Source organism: Oryx dammah, unplaced genomic scaffold, assembly GCF_014754425.2.
Source record: "Oryx dammah isolate SB20612 unplaced genomic scaffold, SCBI_Odam_1.1 HiC_scaffold_13, whole genome shotgun sequence".
Classification (NCBI taxonomy): Eukaryota; Metazoa; Chordata; class Mammalia; order Artiodactyla; family Bovidae; genus Oryx; species Oryx dammah.
This window is the reverse complement of record NW_024070197.1, coordinates 57,454,428-57,480,847: the sequence shown is the minus strand read 5'-3', so window position 1 is coordinate 57,480,847 and position 26,420 is coordinate 57,454,428. Positions and strand designations below refer to the sequence as shown.

At 45.6% G+C, this 26,420-nt stretch overlaps 1 long non-coding RNA gene across 1 annotated transcript in view; it reads right to left on the bottom strand.

Moving 5' to 3' along the window:
- LOC120871778 overlaps positions 1 to 25,842 on the bottom strand; it is a 109,646-nt gene extending 83,804 nt beyond the window's left edge. The window contains exon 1 of the long non-coding RNA XR_005723117.1: positions 25,670 to 25,842. This is a non-coding gene — a long non-coding RNA (uncharacterized LOC120871778). The remainder of the gene's footprint in view (positions 1 to 25,669) is intronic.
- Between the last annotated feature and the right edge of the window lie 578 nt (positions 25,843 to 26,420).

Sequence of the window (26,420 nt, the reverse complement as noted above, 5' to 3'; positions counted from 1 at the left end):
TTAAATCTATTTCTCACTTCCACTGTATAATCATAAGGGATTTGATTTAGGTCATACCTGAATGGTCTAGTGGTTTTCCCTACTGTCTTCAATTTAAGTCTGAATTTGGCAATAATGAGCTCATGATCCGAGCCACAGTCAGCTCCCACTCTTGTTTTTGCTGATTGTATAGAGCTTCTCCATCTTTGGCTGCAAAGGATATAATCAATCTGATTTCAGTGTTGACCATTTGGTGATGTCCATGTGTAGAGTCTTCTCTTGTCTTGTTGGAAGAGGGTGTTTGCTATGACCAGTGCGTTTTCTTGGCAAAATTCTATTAGCCTTTGCCCTGCTTCATTCTGTATTCCAGGGCCAAATTTGCCTGTTACTCCAGGTGTTTCTTGACCTCCTACTTTTGCATTCCAGTCCCCTGTAATAAGCATTTACTGAAACCTAAACTGAGGCAGACTGCTCAGCCTAGGGGCTACAGTGTTGAATAAGACTTGACCCAATACCCCGTGGTTCTCACCATCTAGTTTAAGGGATATAAATCAGAAAATAAGGGCAGTGCTGTGTGATTTCTTAAATAATACAATATTATAATATATGCTAAAATTAAAATTATGTGTTTCACAGGGATGAGTAGTTGCTTTTGATTTAGGAGTAAGAGGAGGCTTCTTAGAATAGCCAATTCCTGAATTAGGCATCAAGAGATTATGGCAGACAGAATAATGGTCCCCAAAGACACTCACCTCCTAATGCCTAGAACCTGTGAATATGTTCACCCTGCTTTGCAGATGTGATTAAGGATAGTGAGATGGGAAGAGTAGTTGAGACTATCCAGATGGACCCAACATAATCAAACGGGTCCTTACAAAAGGGGGGAAGAAAGGTCAGAGGCAGAGAGATTTGAAGACGCTACACTGCCAGCTTTGACGACGGAAGAAAGGGCCATAGGCCAAGAAATGCAAGTGGCTTCCAGCAACTGGAAAAAGACAAGGAAGTAGATTCTTCACTGGAGCCTCCATAAGGAATGCAGCCCAGCGATACTTTGATTTTAGGCCAGTGAGACCCATTTTGGGCTCCTGACCTCCAGAAGTGTAAGAGAATACATTTGTGTATTTTTAAGCCACTAACTTTGTGACAATTTCTTAGAGCAACAACAGGAAACTCATAAACAGATACACAGGAGTTCAGTGGGAATACACTAGAGCAACAACAGGCACAATATGTGCGGAGCAAGGATCCTGGACCGCTTTTGAATGTGAGGAAAGCTCGGCACAGGCATCAGAGAGCTGTTAAGCCAAAGTGACCATCAGAGGTGGGCTTCCCACGTGGCACCAGTGGTAAAGAACCCACCTGCTCATGCAGGAGATGTAAGCAATGCAGGTTCAATCCCTGGTTCGGGAGGATCCCCTGGAGTAGGAAATGGCAACCCACCTCGGTGTTCTTGCCTGGGAAGGCCCACGGACAGAGGATCCACTGGAGCTCTGGAACGATGGCAGTGACAGTGGCTAAGTGAAGACAGGGATGGCCGTGCTTTACCTGCACAGGAGGAGTTCACTAGCAGTGCCCCTGGTCCGGGCTTTTCGGGTAAAGGCCGCCTGGACCCAGGAGGAGGCACCAGAAAGCTCTTTGGTGTCAGAGCAGATCATGAGGGGAAAAGACTCAACCTTGCAGGCAATGGTGACGAGTGGTAAAGGTGACCCTCTGCAGAGCCGGCGGCTTTAGTTTGATCAGCAGGTGTGAGTTCAGCCACTGACCCTGTCTTGCAGATGCTCCTCTCTTGCCTGACTGCAAATTCAGATGGGTGACCTCTGGAGACCTCGGGTTCTTTCTATCTTGGGTAAGGCCAGAAATACCCCGGGAAGAGCTGACTCCAGGCAGGACATCCTCAGAGCTGGCTGTGAGTGGCCACTGGGAAGGGAAGGCAGAGGCAAGTGAGACCAATAGGGCAGAAGTGGGATGAACTCCGGGAAAGTTCAGACATTTGATTTTGTCCTGATTTTGTCTGAGGCTAAGGGGTCAAGCCATTCCTTATTTTATCCAAATCAGCCCAGCAGCCTCTAGAGAGAAGACGATGGCACTGCTGCAGTATTTCCAAAGCCCTCGACTAAATGTCTTAACGCTGCCCTGAGGCGCCTAAAATGCCACTGGAAGTTAGAGCCTCACACGGCTTAAAATAAGAGCGTTACCCAGGGCTCAATAATGAACACGTGGAGTAGGGGATTTCAGTATTGTGTGATGCCTATGTCAGCTGGCCTAACCCTTTTCAGTTCTTTGTGGGAAAATTGGGTTTGCTTTGTAGCGGAAGTTTCCTTGGGACCCAGGACTCACTCCAAGAGCCATTTCGACAGAAAAGTTTCCTCTCATCAGACTGCTTCAAGGTTGTGTTCACATCACACTCATCTCTAGGTCTTTTCAGAGGTTCTTATGTGTTCTTGTTGTTTAGTTGCTAAGTTGTGTCCAACACTTTTATGACCCCGTGGACTGTAACCCACCAGGCTCCTCTGTCCATGGGATTTCCCAGGCAAGCATACTGGAGTGGGTTGCCATTTCCTTCTCCAGGAGATCTCCCAACCCAGGAATCAAACTCAGATCTTCTGTGCCTCTCCTGCATTGCGGAGAGATTCTTTCACTGCTGGGTCACTGGGGAAGCCCTTCTCATGTATAGTCACAGTCAAAATCTCTCCGGAAGTGGTTTCTCATATTTCACGCAAGAGGGCCATGACTAGAAAGACCTCTCAAGCTCTCAGGAGGCTTTCCATCTGGGACAAGGGTCCAGTTGAAACTTCTGCGGAAGTGACAACTGTGTGAGGATCTGAAGCATAAGAGGGTGCTAACTAGGCAAAGGAGGGGCATGTTTTCCAGCAAAGAGGAAATTTAAGAAGACGGGGGAAGGCTGGAGCCAGACAGTACAGGTTTACCAGAGCCAGTAGGTAGCTCTTCCCAACTCCACATTCAGTAACATCACATATGAAGCTTAAAACGGGCCTTGGTGGGAGTATTTACACCACTGGCAGATGCTGGCAGATGCTGCAAATCAAGGCTTTTTAAAGTTTTGTTTGAGGATAAGGACCTTCTCTTTCTGGCACTCTTTTTATAAAAAGCATTTATTTGGCTGTCCTGGGTCTTAGTTGCATCACACAGAGTCTTCAGTCTTTGGGGCGGCATGTGGGCCCCTCAGCTGCAGCATGTGGGATCCAGTTCCCTGGCCAGGGGTTGGACTCAGCCCTCTGCCTTCGGAGCATAGGGTCTTAGCCACTGGACCACCAGGGAAGTCCAGTATTCTTGTTGCTAGAGCTTACCCGGCAGATTACAGAAGCTCGCTAAATGTGAATTTATGGGGAAGTGAGCTGGATGAAGTTACAGAATTCAGTCATCTGCTTTCCCAACCTATGGCTTAACCTATAGAATGGTTGAGAAATCAGCATGAAGGAAAAGAGAAAAAACTAGGATGAGAACCCAAACTTCTCCTGATTGGTTCTCAGAGAGGCAAGTTCCCATCAGCTTTGAGCAGCAACTCTTCCACTCCATGAGAACATGGGCAGTCAAATATCTGAATCTCACTTCCCTCACACCTTTGACAATTAGTCTTAGTTAGAACTTTTGGTAGAAAGTATTGGTGTGGTTCGTACTGGGTTTTTCTCATCCCAATGCCACCTAGGGACTCGCAAGGACTCAGTAATTCACAGAGTTGTCAACTTGCATTGGGGGGAAGGGGGAGAATTGGTGTCCAGGTTTTTCTACAAAAGTGATAATATGTGTAGACATATGTTATGAATATGAGCTTAATTTTAAGAGTGGGAGTTCTGGAGATGGTCATATTTAGATTCAGATCTTGATTCTATTGGTATTTTTAGTTACAGGGACAATTATTTGTCTTCTCCTTATCTACAAGGATTCTGATACCTGCTAAAATTGTGATGAAGCTTTATTGAGATAATGCAAGTATAGTCCTTGGCATATAGCCTACTGTGTAATAAGTTCCCCATAAACAGTAGTCAAAGGTTTTAAGAAATGAAAATGAGAGACGGGCAGGAGGTCCAGAGGTGACTTAGACGAACGTCCCTCACTGGAGAGCTACCACTGGGAAACCAGGCTCCAGTGGGCCTCCTGGGTGCTTGTTATTTATTACTGCAGTGATGAAACAGCCCGACGAGCTCCATATAATTACCGTTATTTTCCTAATGATGCGCTTGAGGGCAAGAGAGGTTAAGGAGCATAAGGCCGCAGTTCACGCATAACTGAACCAGGATTTTAACCCAGTTTTCCTGTCTTCAAAATCTAAGATATTCTCTATATTATGCTACCTCAATAGGTAAGAACACCCAGGGGAAAGCCTCTTTCAAAATTTTTAATCTGTCCAAGATAAAATAATAATAATATCCAAACTACAGTTCAAGTCTTTGAAACCTACCCTGGTGTAGTTTGCATCAACCCAGCACCCCACACAAGTAGATTTAGATCAGCTCTATTCAGGACATTAGTAGGTCAAAACAAACTACATGTGTGGGTCAATGACGCAATTCGAACGCTCCTGTTCACAGGTGGAAACAGAGGACATTAAATGCCGTTTGTTACCCAAAGGTATGAACTATAACTCTGTTTTTTTCCCTCACTAGTCCCACACTTCTATTTCTAGTCCTGTTACCCACTGGATGTGTGCCTCAGTTTCCACATTTAGAAAGAGGAACCATAATCCTTCATAATGCCACTGTGAGACAAAGCCATCTGAATTCACTGGGTGTAATTCTGTGTACGAAATGGGTGCCCATCCACTTTCACTTTCCTTCCTTCCCCCAGAAACACAACTTTGGGCTTCCCTGGTGGCTCAGAAGGTAAAGAATCTGCCTGCAATGCAGAAGACCAGGTTTGATCCCTGAGTTGGGAAGATCCCCTGGAGAAGGGAATGGCTACCCACTCCATATTCTTGCCTGGAGAATTCCATGAACAGAGGAGCCTGGTGGGCTATGGGCCTTGGGGTCACAAAAGAGTCTCTGACACAGCAGAGCAACTAGCACTTTGTCATCTAGCTGCATCCTAAGCTCAGCACTGGGGAGGACACAGCATTCTATAGGGTACACCCTGAACCATGAGTAACCCCAGCCCTTGTTTATGCCGAGAGGTTCCCCTATCAGGACTCTCCCTCAATAATGGGTGGTGGTGACAAGGAGTCAAAGTGCAGTCTTGGCACATTCAGCAAACATTAACCACTTCACTGGTGATTACTTCACCATGGGCTCTATTATCTGCCAATCAGTCATCACACGAGACCATGAGTGAGGACAGGCTAGTCACAAGCAGAGGAGGAGCACCACACTCAGGTACTTTCGGAAATAGTCAAGTGGGAGAGGCAGAAGGAGCAGGTCAGACATCCCCGTTCTGTGAGGAGTCTGTGGTCCACATCACTGCTTTTGAAGAAATGTATTTGGAGGGTGAGGACCACATTTCAGTCCAGCTCTGCTGGCAACCAGCTGTGGGCCCTAGAGTGAGTCACCTCACAGACCACATTTATGAACAAGGAGGGTGACACGGTTGGAAAGACTTGAACTTGGATTCCAGGAGCTGCACTCCCCAGCTGCGTGGGCTGGCTTCACAATCCACTGCTGCTAAGGATGGTATAGCCCACAGTACAGCTGTACATACTTGAATGTTTATGATCCTGTCTTGACTGGTAGGCCTGCCAAGAACACTTATTCGGTCTGACCCTCTGTATTAGTTTCCCATTGCTGCTACAACAAATTACCACAAACTTAACACAAGCTTAGTAGCTTAAAATCCAATATTCTTGAGGTCGGAAGTCCAAAGTAGGTCTGTCTTATTGGATTAAAACTGCAGTGTCCGCAGAACTGGGTTCCTCCCGGAGGCTCTAACGGAGAATCCATTTCCTCATCCTTTACAGCTTCTATGGAGGTTCAGTGGCTAAGTCGTGTCCAACTCTTGCAACCCCCTGAACTGTAGCCCGCCGGACTCCTCTGTCCATGGGATTCTCCAGGCAAGAATACTGAAGTGGGTTGCCATTTCCTTCCCCAACAGCTTCTATAGGCTGCATGCATTCCTTGACTCCTACCTCTTGTTCCATCTTCAAAATTCATCACTCCAGTCTTTGCTTTGTCCTCATATCTCTGTCTCTGGCATTTGTATTAATTATCCTGGAAACTTCTGATGATATTGGGCCTATCCACATAATCTAAAGTAATCTCCCGATCTCGAGAGCCTTACTTTAATTGTATCTGCAAAGTCCCTTCTGCCATGTAAGGTAACATATTCACAGGTCCTCAAACTACAAGGTGGACCTTTTTCTTCTTGGGGGGGGGGGCGGCCAATGGGGGAGGCTTATTCTCCCCACTGCACCATCATTTTAAAAGATATTGATCGATTTATTCGCTCATTGCTTTGATTTGGCTGCCAGGTCTTAGTTGCAGCAGGTCTTCAGCCTTCACTGTGGCAAGCAAGTGCTTAGCTGCAGCATGTGGGGATCCAGCTCCCTGACCAGGAGCTGAACCCAGGCCCCCCGCATTGGGAGCGCAGTCTTTGATACGGGGCCACCCTGGAAGTCCCCTGCCTACCACATCATCTTACAGTCAAAGTTAAATGACAGTCATCTAGGAGAAGAAGTTAAATAATCTCCATTGGCAAACTACTTTGATAATAACAAGTGAAATGGAAAGGAGAAAAGGTTGGGAACCAAAGGGAACTACCGTTTAGCTGGACTAAAGTAAGTTGAGCCAATGTGTGCTTACTTTCTGTCTGTGAAGTGAGGATTATAATGCTCCTGCCAATCACATAGATTGATTTAATGAAATAATATTCATAAAGTATTTCTACAATGGCCAGCACACTGTGGAGACACCAGGAATTCTAACCCAGATACCCTATCTTCTTCACAATTACTATGCCATTTACATAAGAATTAAAGAGCTGATTGGTGAGTGATCAAGGCTCAGAGTCATGGTGACTTTCTGACAAAGTAGGACATCTCCAGTTACCTCTCAGAGCAGACTTTGCATACCACTCCTGTCAGACTTCATGGTATTCTTTTAGATAAAAGTAGTAAGCAATGTGAAGGCAATTTAGAGTTCACAAGGCATTTTCTCCCTTCAACTTCATCACAGCTCTCTACCCAGAGGTGTTAATTCCCTTTACCCAGAGGAGGAGACAAAGCGTCAGAGTCAGTTCAGTCGCTCAGTCGTGTCTGACTCTTTGCGACCCCGTGGACTGCAGCACGCCAGGCCTCCCTGTCCATCACCAACTCCGGGAGCTTGCTCAGACTCCTGTCAGAGTGGCTAAGCCCGAAGTCGCAGCGGTGCGGAGTGAAAAGCCAGGCTCTGCCCCCACTTTTCCTGCTCTGGCATCACGCCTTTCTGCCATGCCCCGCTGTCCACTTTCTTGAGTTTTGCCACATTCACGTACTATGGCTGCAAAAACAAGGCTAAAAGAATCCAACAAAAATTAACAGGCGACTCGGTTTCAAAACAGCTGGAAATCACATAGATAAGGTGACTGATCATCATTTTTATTGCTGATATTTTATTCTGAATATGTTCCTTGGGCTCAAAATACTGGAATTAGAGTAATCTGGGCTTGAATCCTGATTCTGACACTGAGAAGTCAGTGATATTCTGCAAGTCATCTAGCCTCTGAGTCTCAGCACCAGCTCCTCCTCCAGGAAAGCTGTGTGTTACTGTCATTTGGGCACAAATGTAAAAGAGAATGCAATTGTTGTGTGACAGATTAGTGGGGTCAGACTATACTTATGGGAATGTTCCAAGGAAGGTTTGATTGGATTAATCCTTCTAGAACCCTTGCAATTAAGTGCAAACTACTGTAGAGGCTAACAGACAGGTGAGCCGGCCTGCCTTCCTTCAATCTTGCCCATCTTTTCTAGAGGCACTTGTTTGGGGAGATAAATGTTTAGGTTTCAAGAAATCAAGTTCAATTTCTCTGTGGCCTTCTCACTTCAGTTGAATATGAAAAGAGTTACAATTTGGAAGGTACATCATAAATCCAGTGACAGCTATTCTGGAACTGATTGGAGACACTTTCAAACCTAATTAAAGTGGTTTCCCTTCTTGAATTTGCTCCAGGTATGCATTTATTGCCTGGGCTGGAAACTAATTTGTAGCGAGATTTGGGATCCAGGCCCTTATACTGGGAAGTTTGTTATATGTGATTAAGCTAAACTATTTAGTTTAATACCAGAGAAGTAATTTAAAATAAAAGAAACTGCATTCCATATTCAAGAAGTAAAATACCCTTCTAAGTATAAACAGAATTAAATTGCATGAAAGTATATTTTCTGAAACCAAATGTCTATTTCAGGTGCTCTGTGAATACAGACTTAGAAACATTTATCTCAAGAGTCACTTCTTCAACTACAAGTCCAATTCCTTCATACCTAAACTCAGTGCCTGTCTTCCACATTCCCCTTTCTGTTTCTTCTTCATTCTAATCTCATGCTGACCTCCTTCTATTGCAATGTCATTATAAGAAATGAATAAGATGTTTTAAATTACTTAGCACAGTGCTAGACACATAGAAGGCACCTATCAAATCAGAGCCTACCTCAAGATCATCACCACCACCATCACCATCAATACTATCATTTGTCTAGAGACCCTTCCTTCTGGAGAGTGAGGGAGGGTAGGAGATTACAAAAGGAAACCAGAGAATCGCTAATTGAGGGATCTAATCCTTCCCTAACAATAACTTTCATTGAGTTCCCCAAACCACTCTGTTATGTGGATCTGGCAAACTCTCCATGACAAAGGCAGAACTGAGGCAGAGATCCATTAACACTCTTGTTTATAATCAAATATCTACTAAGCTCTTATTCAGCTTGTACATCTCAGCTCAATCATTGCCTCCTGAGGGAAACCTTCCCTGAGCCCCTGGACAAAGTCAAACCTCCCTGGTGTATAGTCACATAACATCCTGTACAACCACCCCTCTGTAATTTCCCTCATAATTGCATTTTTACTTTTATTTGCATTTTCATTTGGTCTATCGGTCTCTGCCAAATATCTCGCGCTCCTTACAGGATTTCGGAACTCTTATTCTCTAGGCTCCAGCACACACAGGCACTCAGTGACTAGTTGGGTTTTAATATTAACGTTTGTTTATTTGGCTGCACCAGGTCTTAGTTGCAGTGTGTGGAATCTTCGATCTTCGTTGCCACATGCGAGATCCTTTCCTTGCAGCGTGCAAACTCTTAGACGTGACATGTCAGGCTTAGTTCCCTGACCAGGGACAGAACCTGGGCCCCCTGTGTTGGAAGCATGGAGTCTTAGCCACTGGACCACCAGGAAATTCCCTAATTGTTCAATAAATAAATGAAAGAATCAATCAATCAATCAATCAAAAAGACCAACAATGATAAGTCTTGGTGAGGATATAAAAAAACTAGAACCCTCATACATTGTTGGTGGAATTATAAAATGGCACAGCTACTGTGAAAAACAACTTGGCAGCTCTCTGAAATGCTAAACATACAGTCACCATAAGACCTACCAATTCCATTCCTAGACATACATCCAAGAGAGCTGAGAGTTGAGGTTCACACAAAAACCTTTACATGAATGCACACAGTATCATTAGAGCCACAAACTGGCAAACAGCCAAATGTCTTCTGACTCATGAATGAATAAATAAGGTGTGTTATATCACCAAGGAATATTATTTGGCAACGAAAACAAATGAGGAGCTGACATATGCTACAACACGATCAGTCTTGAAAACTTTATACTAAGTGAAATAAGCCAGTCACAAAAAAGCCAAGTATCACGAATCCACTGGTTCAAAATTATCCAAAACAGAAAGAACCCAGAGGGGGACCATATAGCATTCCAAGAGAAATGGATTTCCATCTAAGCCTTTCTGCCTTTCCCATTTAGTCTTTGCCCTTATTCCTATAGCAACCTTGGCTCAGGAGACTGAGAACAGGACGGTGAATGGCAAGATTTTGGTGCTACAGTGTGACACAAAAATCCAAAGTGCCAGCGTCACTCTGAAGTCTGTCTGCCCAGGAAACCAAACGCTTGTGAAAGTGGGAATGGGGTGTCAGAGGAAACGGGGCAGGGATATTTCATTTGCAGTGAAAATTCCAGATCATCCCAAACACAATGGCTGAGATGCATTTACAAGAGGAACAGATGGGTGCCTGTGAGCATGGGAGCTTCAGACGCTCAGGAGAAGATGTTTTAGCCAGATCTCCTCGGGGAGTCCATCTGGTCCAGGCCGAGACAACTTACTCCATGAGGAGGCTTAATGAGGCCTGAAAATGCCTGCGGCTCTGAGGAGGTGGGCTTGTGGAAGGGGCAGCATTCTCATGGGAAACCAGCCTATTCGGGTCTTGATGGTGACTTTCAGGTCAGCTCTGAGAAAGGAGAAAAAGGATGTCTCTCTGAGGAGGCAACACAGTGAATCCAACCCATCCTTTGCAAGCGCCCTTTGTAGGAGGAAGACTGAGAAGCAATCCACACATGGCCCAGCCCAGCTCCTGCTGCGCGGGAAGGTTGGTAGTTACAGGTTCTATGAGTTCAGGGTGAAAGACAGACGCACCCAAGGGCAGCTCTCGGTGGGCACTCAGTTCCCACCAGCTGTTTGGTATTATTTTTCACAGCACGGCTTTCCATGCTGCAAGTCATTAAGTCTCCCAAACTCCCAAATTCCTTAGCCCTGCGAAACTTCAGCTGATAATGTAATGTGATCACTCTCTGAAATGCAAGGCTCTCTAGGGTGGTGCACACTGCAGGTTAAAAATAAGAGTTGCACATTGTTCTGAGCACAGAGATCGGAGGTGACATGGGTGAAGGTCCAGGATGGTAGATCTCAAACTTTTGGTCTTGAGGACCCATTTACACACTTACAATCTATTGAGGTTCCCAAACAGCTTTTGTTTATGTGAGTTATGTCTATCAGTATTTACCCTTTACAAATTCAAACTGATGAAATTTTAATATTTATCTACTTATTTGCAATAATAATACTAAATCCATTACATGTCAGCGTAAGGAACACAGCTTTGTTTAATAATAATATCGTTTTCAATTTAAGAAAACAATTTAGTGAGAAGAGTGGCATTGTTGAACAGTATTTGCAAATCCCTTTAATGTCTGGCTTAGAAGACAGCTAGGTTCTCACATAGACTTCTGCATTCAATCTGTTATAATTTAATTTTTGGTTAAAGAATATGAAGCAAAGCCAGACTCACATAGACATGTAATGAAAATAGAGAAGAATATTATAATAGTTTTTTCCAAGTGACTGTGGGTAGTCTTGTTTGATACTACACCAAAACGCAACAAGAGGTATTTCTTAAAGGTTAGTTGCATAGTAGAATCTGAAACCTTATCAATAATTTATTTTGTACTCTGCCCAGTTAAAATCCAGGGTTCCATCTTGTACTTTGAATGGTTCTTGAACCCATTCATAATAATTCATTTGGAAGATATAGATTCTCTGAGTTATGCAGATTTTAAAATATTTTCATATTTTGCTTGTACCACATTTTTTAAAAAACTCACATTTACTGGCACTCATGATAAAAGAACCCACCTGCCAATGCAGGAGGCAAAAGAGATGCAGGTGTGATCCCTGGCTCTGGAAGATCCCCTGGAGAAGGAAATGGCAACCCACTCCAGTATTCTTTCCTGGAAAATTCCACAGACAGAGGAACCTGGTGGGGCCACACAGAGTTGGAGATGACTGAGAACACGCACAGCATTAATACCATCAGTCTCATCACAGAAGTATTCAAGTATTGGGATGCTGTCAAGCTCACAGTTGCAGACACAAGTTGTACGAAATTCTAAGTTTCCCTTGAAAGGTTGCATTTTAACAGTGGCAAAAAATACTATCGGTTGTTTTCCTTGAAGTGACAGGCCTATCTTTTTTTTTTTTTTTTTCCGAGAAAATGTCTGCCAAATACCTCAGTCTGAATAATTATAATTTGTCTGTCAGTTGCTCTTCCAAGTGAAATGGTGTTGCATGAAGAAAGTGGCTAGTTGAGCTCACAACTCAAACACACAAGTGCTTTGCCCGGAGGCCACCATTGTGCTTTGCCAGGCAGCAGAAGTGGAAGTGCTTTCTGCATGCTTTCTGAGGCATCACACAAAATATGAAAAGATGTGTATTCAAAGTTGAGATTTAATTACATTAATCATTAGTATTGCTTTATCTAGGACATTCTTAAGGGAAAAATGCTTTGTGTACTTATTTGCTTGTCTTCTGTGTCATCGAGAGAGCACGGTCATGCAGGGCACAATGACAGTTTGTACAGTTGGAAGCTGCTGCTTAGATTCCTGCTAAGGCACCAGCACTGTCATCCACTGTGGCTTTTGTGCCATCAGGGAAACTGTCAAGATGGTGATAAAGACAAGTAATGTCTTAATATTATGAAAATAGTTTAGACTTTGCAGACCCCCTGAAAGATTCTTGGGGACCCAGTAGGGTCCACAGATCATGCTTAGAGGAACACGGATCTAGCGAATAGGGGAACCCTAGGAAATGTAACTGACCACAGCCTGAGGTGCCATTAAACAGCTTCCCCTGGGCAGCCGTGGTCAGCCGTTCTTTGAGACACGTCCCATCGGCCACCATGTGGAGACACTTCGAAGGGAAGGCTGGCAGAGCAAACGCAGGAAAGCCATGTGGGATGAGAAATGTGGGGCTCATCTGGATGAGAAATGCCGGGGGTCTTGAAGAGGGCAAGGGGAGTAGGGTGGAGGGAAGGCTTTGGAGAGCTGGGCGAGGGTAGCCGTGCCATGAATCCTGAGTCCAGCTCTGAACCCCATCACCAGGCAGGTCATTAGAGCCATAAATTACAAATTAATCTCAACAGAAAAGTGAGGGAGGAGAGTGCTGTGCATGAATTCTTCCTCTGCCCTCCCTGTGTGCATTTGATGACTCTGGGTTTCCTCTGCAAAAGTCAATGAAACAATTAAGTCTCTGCCCATTTTTCCTCATCCTGATCTCAAACAGTGTTAAAAAGGCTTGCACCACACTTTCACACCCGGGCCTGTTAATAATTCATGTGCTTGCCTTCTTTAGCTCTTTTGTCTTTGCTGCTTAAACCCTGTGGAAACGCGGGAGCTTCCTTTTGATTTCTCAGTGCTACATCCTTACACACATTCAAACGGCTGCTTCTCTAACGCCAGTGATTTGGAGCTGGAGACATCCTCTCTGCCTTTCACCAAAACCCCAACCAAAGACAAAATTCAATCTTAGCTCACTGGGTCGGCTTGCTTTGTGAAGAATTCTTGGTCACTCTTGGACAGCTTAGCCCAGAGTCATGGCTGAGCTGGAGGAGGGGACTTTGCTGCTCCTCAGAGCGTGGGCAGTGGGAACAGCAGCATCAGCTTCACCCTGGCAAAGGGATTCTCAGCCCTTGGCACTGGTGACGTTTGGGGCCAGAAATCTCTCTGTTGTGGGAGCTGTCCTGTGCACTGTGGGATATTTAGCAGTATCCTTGACCTGCACTCACTGGCTGCTAACACCACCTTCCTTCACCCCATGTTCTGGCAACTGAAAGCTTCTCCAGACATTGCCTGAGGTCCTCTGGAGGTAAAATTACTGCAGCAGAGGACACGCCAGGCCCTGTTGGAAATGTAAACACTCCAGTCCCAGCCCAGAGCTAATAAACCAGAAGTCTTTTCCAAGACTCTAGTAGATTCATAGGCACGTGGACATGTGAGAAGGGCTGGGCTAGAGTGCTGGTTCCCAAACTTGGCTGTGCATTGCAATCTCCTAGGAACCTCTAAGGAAACTTAAATGTCTGGGCCCCACCTCCAGGGATCCTGAGTGAGTTGCTGGGGTATAGTCTGGGCACTGGGATGTTTAAGATCTCACCAGGTGATTCAGATACAGCAAAGTTTAAAACCACCGTTGCTCACATGGTTTAGCCCCACTCCTCACGCTTTGCAGATGAAGAAACCAAGGCACAGAAGGCACCTTCCTATCAGACAGGCAGTAGATCCAATATTCAAACCATAAACTTTCATACAAGTAAAGAGCACTGGGTAATGCTCTACTAGTCCTTTCTAGCTCCTCTAACAATCGTGATTGTTTTTGTACTTCTCGGTTTAATTTCTCTCTTCCTGATCAGATGGTAAAGTCTCTGAGGTTGGCAAGGGTCAATGCCTGTCTGGCTCACCATGACAAGTGCTTCCCTGGTGCTGAGAAGTTATGTTGGAGAGAGTGACTGGATGAACAAAATGAACAGATGACACCATCAAGAGCCTAGTCTGCATCTGTCTGGTGCCCAAGTCCTCTCCTCCAAGTCAGAAAAAAATGACAGGCATTCTGCCTGTGGATGAGCTGTCTGCCTGCTGGTCAGCCTTTCAGGCTCTGTGCCTGCTGGTTGAGGCCAGATAGGGGGCGGGGGCCAGGTCTGAGCAGCAACCACAGCAGCAGCATCTCCAGGAAAGCCTTGAACTCGTGGTAACTAAATGTGTCCACCTCCAATCCTCCTATCTCCATGTATTACCAGGTCAACTGTGTTCCTTTGTAGATGCAGACACTAGCAATAACTAGTAGCCATCTAGTAGCAATAACTTGTTCTTAAACGCTGGGGAGATAAAATTCAGGAGGGCCCTGTGATTCCAGCCCTACCATAACCCTGTGCAGAAGAGACTCTCTGGGCCCCCTGGGGCCAGGGAGGCACTTGGATGTCAGACCCAACAACATTCTCTAGCCTCATTTCTCATTTTTCTCCTCCCCGCCATCCTCAGAAACCCAGTAGAGCTCTCTATCCCCTCCAACCACAATGACGCCTTGTCGCTTCCTGGGATGTGCCGAGTGGCCTCTTTCTCTGAGCCTCTCTGTGTCTTGTCTGGTGGCTGGTAACACTCCCCCATATTCATGCTTCTCCATTCTTCAGGCCTCAGCTCCCACCGGGACTGCCACAAGGAGATGCCTCTGTTTCACGTTCCTGTTTCTGCCGCTGGGATCGACACTGGCTGCTGGTAATCCCATATTTGTCATTCCTATTATGTGATAGACCTTGCGAGGGCTGAGATCATGTCCATGTGTTTCACCTCATATTCCAACACCTCACAAAATTCCTGACACAGAGTATGTGCTGAATAAACATTTATTCAAGGAATCAGTAAACCAAGCACTGTTGATAACATCTCAGCCAAGACCTGGGGCCTCTATGAGCCCTGTCAGCCAGTTCCACGACTGGGATTAGAATAAAGAGACGGATGAAGGGAGGGAAGAAATCTGTTCTTCTTTGGGTATTTGGAAACTCATATTCTTTGTCAAGCGATCAGAAAACAATCGTCAGTTTCCTGCCTCTTTACAGACCTCCCATGCCATGAGGCCTCCTGGACACAACCTGAATTATCAGAGGAAAAGGAGAAGCTGTCCAGCAGCAGCCAAGCTTCTGGACCACATGAGAGAAGCAGGGAGTCAAGAGCCGGGATCAGCCACACTAAAGATGTGCATACGGACACCCTCAGAAGATTCGTGGGCGTTTACAAGAAACGCCCCACCCACGACTGGCACTTTAACCAAAGATTAAGGTCTTTGTAAAATATGTGAATGCAAAGGATTTGCATGATTAAAATTTGGCCATCCAGGACAACAACTCTGGGACACGTGGCTGCAAGTGTGGGGTAAATTTCTGCTGGAGGCTTAGCACCCAGGACTAAAAGATCTGGGCGTCTCTGTCTCTCTCAACTCCCCGTGGCTACTCAACTTTTGAAGATTCAGCTTGAGTCTGAGGAATCTTTGGGAAAACAGCCTCAGTCCTTTCAGACCTTCCTGGAGGAAAACTACGCTATCTAGAGATAGTGCAATTGGCCTGACTCTGAGGGAAGAGTGGGAGCTCCCCACAGAGGGGACTGCCCAGACAATGGTGAGAAGCCATCACGCTCACACAGGTACGGGTGGTAAATGGATCTATCGTGCACAGAATAAAAGCACGAAGGCAAAGCACTGGAGCACACTGAAGGTAACTTTAAAAGTGATGATGACAATGCTGCTGCTGCTAAGTCGCTTCAGTCGTGTCCGACTCTGTGCGACCCCATAGACGGCAGCCCACCAGGCTCCCTCGTCCCTGGGATTCCCCAGGCAAGAACACTGAAGTGGTTTGCCATTTCCTTCTCCAATGCAAGAAAGTGAAAAGTGAAAGTGAAGTTGCTCAGTCATGTCTGACTCTTAGTGACCCCATGGACTGCAGCCTATCAGGCTCCTTGGATGGATCAAATATACACACAGTTGCAGATTGAATACAGTCTTCTATTATTTGAGAAAACTCAAACAATGGTTGGCCTGGGCCAATGCTCAGTAACTCTGGGCCACATCCAATCTCATTTGATTCTCACCAAACTCCACGATGGATTGTCATTACCACCGTGCAACCAAAGGGAGAAACGAGATAGAACCTGTGTTAATAGACACCCTCATGGGTTTGCCAAGAGGCCACACTAGTCAGGGTCAGAACCAGGGTGCTCTGGAGCATCCGAAGCCAAGTCCATGGTCTTCTTCTGTTTGCCACACCAGGCTCCTTCCTACCAAAGGAAGGGAGCCAGAAAAGACATGGGGCCCAGCAGCAAGACATGCTGTAGGAGAAACGTTATGGCCAGGGGTGGGTGGAGGGGTGCAGGGTGGAGGTGAGGAGACTGGGGGCAGGGAGAAAGGGCATTTCCTGGGGATGAAGGTCCTAGAGGAAGGGGGTGACAGTGAGACAGGAAAAGAGCAAATAGATCTGAGAACTGTGGAGGCCAGCCAATGGCACGTGGTGACAGGGCACAGAGAGAAAACAGCGATGGAAGGACGGATAGCACGGCCATCAATACGGAGACAGCTGCTCGGCTGCAGGACGGAGTCCCCCAAGGAGCAGCGTAGACCTTCCAGGCCCACATCCTGCCGCCTCCGCCTCCTCCCCCTGCTCCTCTTCCTTCCTGAAATGACTTACTGAAGGGAAATTCACACAACATAACATCAGCCACTTTAAAGCGAACAGTTTTGTGGCAATGGGTATATTCACAATGCTGTTCATCTCCTCCGTCTAGTTTCAAAATGTCTCCATCAATTCCAAAGGAAAACTCCAGACCAATTAAGCGCTCACTCCCCACTCCCCGCTCGCTCCTTCCAGCTGCTGGCAAGCACTCATCTGCTTCCTGTCTCTACAGATTTGTCTGTTCTGGACATTTCACATAAACGCGATCATACAATCTGTGCTCTTTGGTGACTGTTGTTTTTTTTTTTTTTTTTCACTTGGCAGAATGTCTTGGAGGTGCATCCACATGAGGCACGACTCGGTGCAGTTCCCCCTCGCAGCTCTCTGCTCACCTTGTCGTCCTCAAGAACACTCCTGGGCCCCACAGCTGCCTGGCACTAGCTGAGATGTTCCTTGAGAACACTGCTTATGGCAGTAATAGCACAAGTTCTTCCAGGTGGAGGGGGAAAAGTGAGGGCCAATGGAGCAATGAGCACTCACACCCAGGACCCCACCTCCACATGTGGCCCCTGAACCCTGACATTGTGAGCAGGAAGAGCGGGTGGTCCTTGGGGGGTTGGGGGGAGCAGTTTTGAGGGTACACAATGCTATCCTCTAGCTGCTCCTTGTCACCTACCAGCATTGTGGACGATGAGGTGGTGACCAGTGAGAGTTCATCACATCCTCATTTTGTCCCAATGCACACCCTTCAAGACCTCTCACTTCAGAGGCAGCGGCTGTTTTGAATGCCAACAGTAAACGCTTGCTGTTTGACTTGCTGGGTGAACCCCAGGGGGGTTTAGATCTTTTTTTCACCAAGCTTTGGGTTTAGATCTTTTTAAAGCCAGCACTCCACAAAGCAGAAGTGGACGAGTGAATTCCCTGCTTAGACCTCTGCGCGTTGCCAGCAATGAGCCTTAGAGGACTGATTTGACAGTATCTTTATGGAACCCAGCAGCAGCTCGTGGTCAAGTGCAGACTAGAAATCCCAGGGGTGTGGGCGTCTGGGGCCGAGTTGAGGGTGTAGGGAAGCAAAGCAGAGTTGGTGAGGTAGGCATCTGGAAATCTCTGCTGGCCACTCCACCCCTCTGCCCTCGTTCAGACTTTACCACCTCTCCTCTGGGCTATCACCATGAAGGTTTCCCTGCTCCCAGTCTCCTGCCTTCCACACCATCCAAACCAACCAAAGCGGAACGAACCACTTTGCTGTCATCTTTAACTTCCTTCAGTAGCCCTCTCACTTCTACAACAAGGGTTTAACCTGGGTCTAGGCACCACCCACCCCCAGGATCTCAACTGTTCCCAAATTAGGAACTGGCAAACTTTCTCTGTAAGGGTCTGGAAGGTGTATTTGAGACTTCACAAGTTCATCACATTGCGTGTTACAACCACTCAATCCTGTGCTTGAATAAGAAAGCAGCCATAGGCAATATGTAGGTGAATGGCTGTGGCTATGTGCCAATAAAACTTCGTTTACAAGAAACATACCACTGGCTGTAGTCATGCCACTCTTGCCCAAAATTCTGAATCTATATGTGAAATGATGTGCAATTATTGGGCATTTCCATGGGCAGCAGGTCCAGCGCTTTCAGCAGACAGTGAAAGGGTGTGATGGTCCCCGAATGATAACATTCTAGCATGGCCTCGCTCCAGCCTGCACACCTCTCACTGGCCGAGCGGGAAGACTCTCAGCTCCTGCCACATCAGACTGTCTGCCCCCGCTCCATCTTTACACATGCTCAGCCTGGACCACTCTTGCCTGGCCAGCGCATCTCCTCATTCAATAAATCCACCAACACCCACAACTGCAAGTCACTGGGATGGTTTTTGTCATCCTGAAACATACTGCCAGATGGGAGAAGATAGATACAAGGAAACTGAAGAGATGAGGAAATGGCACATCTTGTAACAACTGTGCTAACTTGTTACAACTGTAACATTGTGCTACAACTGTGCAGAGTAGGGGAGAGGAGAGGTGCTGACCAACCTCCCCAAGCGGCTTCCCAGGAACTGGGACTTTCAGAGATAAAACCAGGAGGCCCTGGTTAAACAGGATGAGTTTATAGGGTCACCCTATACGTGGGGGGTGGGGAGGCAGGGGGCTCAGGGAGCCCTCCCAGAGGCTGCGGCATTGGAGGGAAGGTCTGCATTGGGCAACCCTGGCTTTCCTTTTCTTCTCATGTCCTCCCAGCTCACGTCACTGTTCCATCCTTTCCATTTTCTTTCTTTTCCCTGGCTTTCCACATTCCCTGTGTAGATCTGCTCAGCTCCTCTCTCAGCAAATCAACGTTTTTCTCCTTCAAAAGGAAGAATTAGACTTTCTTTTCACATTAATGCTTTTGTCCTGCCATATTTAAATTTTATTTTTGAAGAGTTTTCTTTCATTTTTGAGGATTTGACTTGATTTTCCTCTCATATGGAGTAATATAAGACAGGGAAATTAGAAAGTATGTGAAAATGTAAAGAAGCAGGGAGGAAATATCACACAACTCAGCTCCATTCCACAGTCACTAACGCAACCCTCGTATATTCTCCAGTCCTATTTTTCCATTTTCGTTGATATCACATACATATTGTGACTCTTCTTGCAATAAACTTCTTTGGCATAAATCTTTTTATCTTTTGTAATTTAATCATTGTAGCAACAGAAAAATTTTTTCCTGAAAAGCAACCACAGAAATTACATAAAGAGACCCATCACTTAGGAAGTACTACTCTGATCTCTGATGAGACAGTATTACTAGATCCCAGAGTAGGGGCTGGTACAGGGCTTTCTTCTCTAAGCCCTTTCCTTACAGAGGAAAGCAGATAATAGACATTTAGCAAGGAGTAATGACCAAGTCTTTTGATAATGCCATTGCTTGCTGGTTTTAGATGAGGGTACTATACCCATCTGGATTAGAATTACATACACCAGAAGTCCTTCAGTAATTGTATTTGCCAAACCCCAAACTGAGTACAATGACTTTGCAAAGGGTTACTTTATCTACCCATTGAACCACATGGGATTAACATTTTTTTTTTAGCACAAATACTATCAAGTATTGGCAATTCCAAATGGTTCAATCTATTTATGTTTGGTGCTGCTGAGTTTTAAAACTTACTGTATTTGGATATACATGTAGTGAATTGGCTTTCCTGAAAGAAAGCCCATACACTGGTGTCATATGTCTGAGCTCCGATCTGGGTCCCACTGGAGAATAAAGGGTGAGAATGAGCTACTGACCTCTCCTCAGTTCAGCATCCTCTACTGTAAAGTATGGATGATGGCAACCACGTCATCAAACCCCCAAGAGCGCTCCGTGAGAACGTGCAGGCAAGGCAGCCCCTGCTCTGCAGGGCACAAGCAGGGATGTTTCATCAAAGGAGCTCCCTTAACGGCTGCCCGCTGAGAACCCCAGTCATGGGGCTGCATGCTTAGGATTTCTGATCCCAGTTCTCACCACCTCCTCCCCCTGTCCAGGAGCGTGGAAATCCCAAACGGTCTAAACCAACCTCCTTTGAGTGGTGAGGAAACCTGAGGCCCAAAACGTGAGCGGGCTGACTGCAGCCTCTGTTCCCGGGTGAGCCATGCTTGGCCTTTATGCTTATGTGTGGCCCCAGAGGCAGGCACACGCTAATGCCGCGTCATGCCATCCAGCGGGTGTGAATTTACCCGAGGAGGAGGGAGGATGGCTCTTGTAAGAGCAAGAGGAGTGACCACGGCTGGACTTCATGAAGCCACACGTTCACGTTGGTGAAAGCGATCTGAGATCCAGGTATTCATTGTTATTCTTATTTTGTAAATGAAGCTTTGGTTTATAGCAGAAAAGTCATTAAGGATCCTCTCTGGGAGTTTTAGGACACGTGCAGAGAGATACACTCCACCGAGTTGTATTAAAAACGGATATTGGAAGTTAAAATGCTCTATACCAGCATTTAGCAGTTACTTCTAAATGGGTGAATCCTTCTCCCCTTATATAATAGATGGGTTTCTGCTACCTCAGCCTTTTGGGAAATAGGCACCCCCAGAAGCCCCTGTGCAGATTTTATTGTGAATCAGGTGTGTAAAAATCAGATGGCACTCTCCTTGCCGCCTCCTAAAAACCTGCTGATTCATGGAAGCAGGGAATGATTGCATTGCAAGGTTGAAATCAGTACTCTCCTTTTCTTCTGTTCCCCATAACACTGCAGAACTCAGAGAACGGTCCTGGTGCTAAAAATGGGAAAATAAATAGCTCAGAAAGGGTGTTTGAGAAAAAAACTAGTCATTTTCTCAACTGTGAAGATAATAGAAAAGCTGAGTATAGGAAAGGCAGAAAATAAGAGAACAAAAAATAGTAAAATTTAGGTCTCAGCCCCTCCCACCTGTTTTAAGTTATGTGGTCTTGGGCAAGTAAACTAGGTTAGTGCTAGGATTAAGGCAAGATTGCTAGATCATTAGGGCTTTCCCTGTGGCTCAGTGGTAAAGAATCTGCCTGCAGTGCAGGAGATACAAGAGACACAGGTTCGATCCCTGGGTCAGGAAGGTCCCCTGGAAAAGGGCATGGCAGCCCACTCCAGTATTCTTGCCTGGAGAATCCCATGGACAGAGGAGCCTGGTGGGCTACAGTCCATGGGGTCACAAAGAGCTGGACACGACTGCTAGATCATTGCTAATATCCACTGTCTATTTCTCAGCAAATGTCATTCTACAAATAGATTACTTTCCCAGCCTCCCTTGAAGCTAGGTGTAGACATATGACAATGAATTGTAACCAGATGTGTGGGTGCCTACTTCCAAAAATGACCTTTAAGAAGAAGGGGTCTGGCCTTCTACTTTCTTGTGGCCTTGAATATATGTATAATGGCTGGAGCTTCTGTAGCTATTTTGGACCATGGGGCAGCAGGCTAAAAAGAGCAGAGCTTCAAGGCAGAAGGAGCCGGTGTCCCCTGGTGATTTCATAATGCTGTCATATCAGCCTTGGATTGTCTAGCTCCAATTCTCCTACTTGTGAGAATAAGTCTTTTGTGTTTAAACCACTATAGAGAGATTTTCTATTGTATGACACCAAAACCTTTTCCAAACCCGCTCACTGGTCCCTCCATATCCTCTGCTGTCTGATGCCAGACACCAGTGTTTCTTCCCCAACAGCCACCATAGTTCCTTGGCTGGTCCTCTTGGTTCTGGTCTTGCTCTCAAAGTAACGGGAATGATCTTTTTAAAGAAGAATATCAGGTCCTGTTATGAGTCTGACAAAAACCATCTAATGGTTTCCAAAATCGTATACAGTTTGGTATACAATCCTCACCCTGTCTACTGGCTAACATCTCCTGCCTCCCTCCCCCTTGGTTCCTCAGCTCATGTCACGTGGCTTTACTTCTGACCTTTAAAAACACTAAGATCATTCCCATCCTGATACTGTCTGCACTCTTCTATCTCTGCAAAGCTCTTCTCCCACGTTTACATGGTGACATGCCGGACACTCATATTTCAGCTGATTGTGAGCTCTTCAAGATACCTTTCCTGACCGCTCTCTGAGGACGCCCCCCTGCCCCCAGTCTCTTTATTTCACTATGTTTTAGCATCATAACTCATGTGTATACCTGATGTCTGGGGATTTATTTATTTGTGTGAAACCCCTGTTGCACCAAAGCTCCACAGCAGTAGGTACCTTCTGTGTTGTGTTCATGGTTATATCATCTGTGTTCGGTATATAGTAGGTCCTCAATAATTATTTTTTAAATGAGTTAAGAGGTCCTGTCGATCGAAATAATAAAATCAACTTGATTGATTTGACTTAGCTACTGAAGTCAATATTGTTAATATAAAATTCAAAGTGTATCCAAACAGAATTGCTAATATTAATCTGGCAAGTATTCCAGACTTTAATAGACTCCCTGACATCCCCAGGATTCCACATTACATCCCATCGTCCCAGTCGAAGGCTTTCCCTGGGAGCCAGTGACCATTTCTTTAGCTCAACAAGCTAAGAAGGAACTAAATTGCTTATTAATAGTAGGTGGAGGAGTTTAGAGAGTAATAAACATATTCCTCTGTTTATATTCACACCTCTTCCTTCTCTTTCTATTGGCAAATGATAAGGGTTGTTAGGAAATTATTGAACCACTTTAACCATCTAGAGTTAATGGGCAAAGCTTTTCTCTAATTGACCAAATCCTACAGATACAAGTCAGAGGAGGGGAGAGGTTCATTTGTAATGAACCTCTAATGATAGGCACCCAGAACAGAGACAAGCATTTTCCTTTTTTTTTTTTTTTCTTTTTTCTTTTATTTCTGTGTATGAACATCCCAATGGCAGTCAACCACTGTATCTGCAGGGTACTCTACCCACACCGCCCCACCTGCCCCTCAGGTATCGAGCCTTTTAAGCACAACAAATAGAACCAGAGCGGAGAAGAAGCTTGACACAAAGCTTGACGTAGAATGATCAACATATGTTAATACTTTCATTGAACAGGAAACATGTGAATTATAGAGCAATTAAGTTCATAACCTGATTCTGATTTTCTTCACTGAATCAAAAGATCTCAGGCTAATTTTTTTATTGGTGTGTGCATGTGTGCAAAGTCTCTTCGGTTATGTGCAGCTCTTTAAGATCTCCTGGAGAAGGAAACGGCAATGCACTCCAGTATTCTTGCCTAGAGAATCCCATGGACAGAAGAGCCTGGTGGGCTACAGTCCATGGGATCGCAAAGAGTCTTATTGGTAACTTACTGCTTATTAATGATTTTAAGCAGTGTTTTTAATAAAGCAAAGATGGCAGTGTGGTTTAACAATGGGAAGAGCATTAGTTCAGGAGCCAGAGAGATCCAGGTTCAAATCTCAACTTAATCCCACGTAACCTACTCAGCTGTAGGTAAGCTAGCCAAACTCCTTTGTCTGACATTTTCTCATCAAGTAAACAAGGATGAAAAACACCCCCAACTTAATGTTTTGCTCAAAGTATTAAGGTGAGATCTTACAAGGTATGGAGCCTTAAGTTCACAGCAAGCGCTACTTGCTTGCCGTTCACCCTCATCATTACTGTTAAGCCCTCCGTTACTCTTTATCAGCAACAGTGACCATCTAGCCTAACGGTTTTTTCAGCAACTTGAGTCATCGTTCTCCTTGAAGTATAAGATCTTAACACAGCCCACGGGGACCTGGAGAGTCTATCACGGTCACCCCTCTGGTCAGACCCCATCTCTCGCTTGTCCTCAGCACTCCGGGCCCACCCTCCTCCTTTGCACTCCTTGAACTCTCCAGCACTGCCCTCATTGTGGCACGTCTGGCTCCTTCCCATCCTCCAGGCCTCAGTCACTGTCCTGACCACGCTATGAAAATCTTCTCCCATCAATCACGCTCCCCCACAGCCCTGTTTATTTCCAGCAGGACACGTAGGTACAACCTGAAAAAACTATCCTTTCTGTGTCTGTTTGCTTGTTTAACATCTGTCTGCTCGATAGGGTTTGTGTTCCTCCAGGCAGGGGTCTTACGTGGTTCTCAGCTGCCTGCTCTGAACAGGCTCCCAACCAGGGTTTAATAAATAAGCGGATGAACTCATTGGAATAATGATTGTTTTGAACTGGTTTCCCCACCAAAGGACAACAAGACAAGGATTTGGGTGCAAGTGATTTGTTTCGGAGGCAATTACAGGAAAAAACCAGCCAAGGAGTAAGAGCCAGGGACGAGAAAGAGACAGAAGCTGCAAAGCATGGAGGTTCACGCACATTACCGCTGAGGGCAACCGGGCTTTCTCTGGGTAACACTGGGAGGGCAGCCATAAGATGTCCACACTTCCCACCCTCATCCCAGGAGAGGCATTCACTCTCTCTCCCCACCAGTTCACGTGAGCTGTTGACTGAGGACTAATGCTCCTAAGCATTTCCAGCTTGCTTCAAAATGGACAGAGCGGGCTCCTGAGGCCAGACAGAGCACTCACCTGGCGGCTGGAAGTCAGGCAGGCTATGCCTCCAAGTGCTAAGTTCCAAGGACGTGTGTGACAGGGATCGTAACAGTGGAAACAAAACTCAGGGCACACAGGCCAGCATGGAAAGTCAAGACCAGTCTCTCAAATCTGTAATCCGTGCCCCAGACACACATAGCCTTCATATGATACACAGCATGGTATATACACAGTATGTCTACAGCAGCTAACTTTTCTGCTCTCTTCCCAAATGCCATTTTGAACAAAGCATGACTACAGAAAATAAAGTCAACTGACAGGCAAAGCAAAATGTGTCATTAAGTACCACTTCTTGAATACCTAGGCCCACATACCGGGACACCCCATCAGTGGCCTGGGGAATGGCTCTGACTCCCTGACATGATTCTGAAATAACCAATATCACATTAACAAGGTTTATGCTGGAAATTACTCTGTACAAAGTGCTATTAAAAGTCAGTGATGAGTGAAAATAGCCTTCACAATTTCATGTCAACATTCAAACCCTAGATTGAGTCTCTCCTCTCCAGTTTCTTTCAAATAATTATCTTCCCTGGATTAAATGATATTTTTTAATTCAGTAGCATCCCACAGCCATATGTTTATTTTATTTGGATGAAGGAGGAAGGTATCTTAATTTCTCATAATAAGAGCTTTCATGAAAGCAGGAAATTCAGTGACATGGCAGTAATCAAAACTGAATTCTATACAAGAGGTAAATTATATTGCCTTCCAAATTAATTTGCAAATGGTCACAATACTAATAAAATGCAGGCAAGATTCTGATTTCCCTTTTGCAGAAGCTCAGCTCCTCCGTAAACAGGAGAAAACTCACCAAGGAGCATGGTATCAGGTTAGGTCACATGCCAGAAAGCCCGAGTTTAGCCTCAGAAGTGTGGTGTGAGTTGCTGAGATGAAAGCACGACAGATATCTGTCCTTCTGCTTCTGATTCGTCTGTTTCCTTACATCATGTGGCTGATCCTGGGAGATGCCAGCATCCAGCCGCAGAAACTGGAATAAAGAAAGGACCTCCTTGAAGACACAGCTCTGCAGGATTGCAAGCCCTCTAACCCCCTTCTTTGGAAGGCCTCTAGACTGATCCCACCCCCCAAGAAGTTATTTATTTTTAACACTTGCAGTACAGATTTTTCTTTGAAATCTACTTCTGTTGATGGGTGGGGTCCTTTACCACATAGAGCAGCTTGAAGCCAAGGATGCTGCTGCTGCTGCTAAGTCGCTTCAGTTGTGTCTGACTCTGTGCAACTGCATAGATGGCAAGCCATCAGGCTCCACCATTCCTGGGATTCTCAAGGCAAGAACACTGGAGTGGGTTGCCATTTCCTTCTCCAATGCAGGAAAGTGAAAAGTGAAAGTGAAGTCGCTCAGTCGTGTCCGACTCTTAGCGACCCCATGGACTGCAGCCTACCAGGCTCCTCCACCCAAGGGATTTTCCAGGCAAGAGTACTGGAGTGGGGTGCCATTGCCTTCTCTGAAGCCAAGGATGCGGGAAGTGTATATTAGCTTCCTGTGGCTGCTGTAACAAAGGAACACAGACTTAGCATCTTAGAGCAACACAAACGTATCC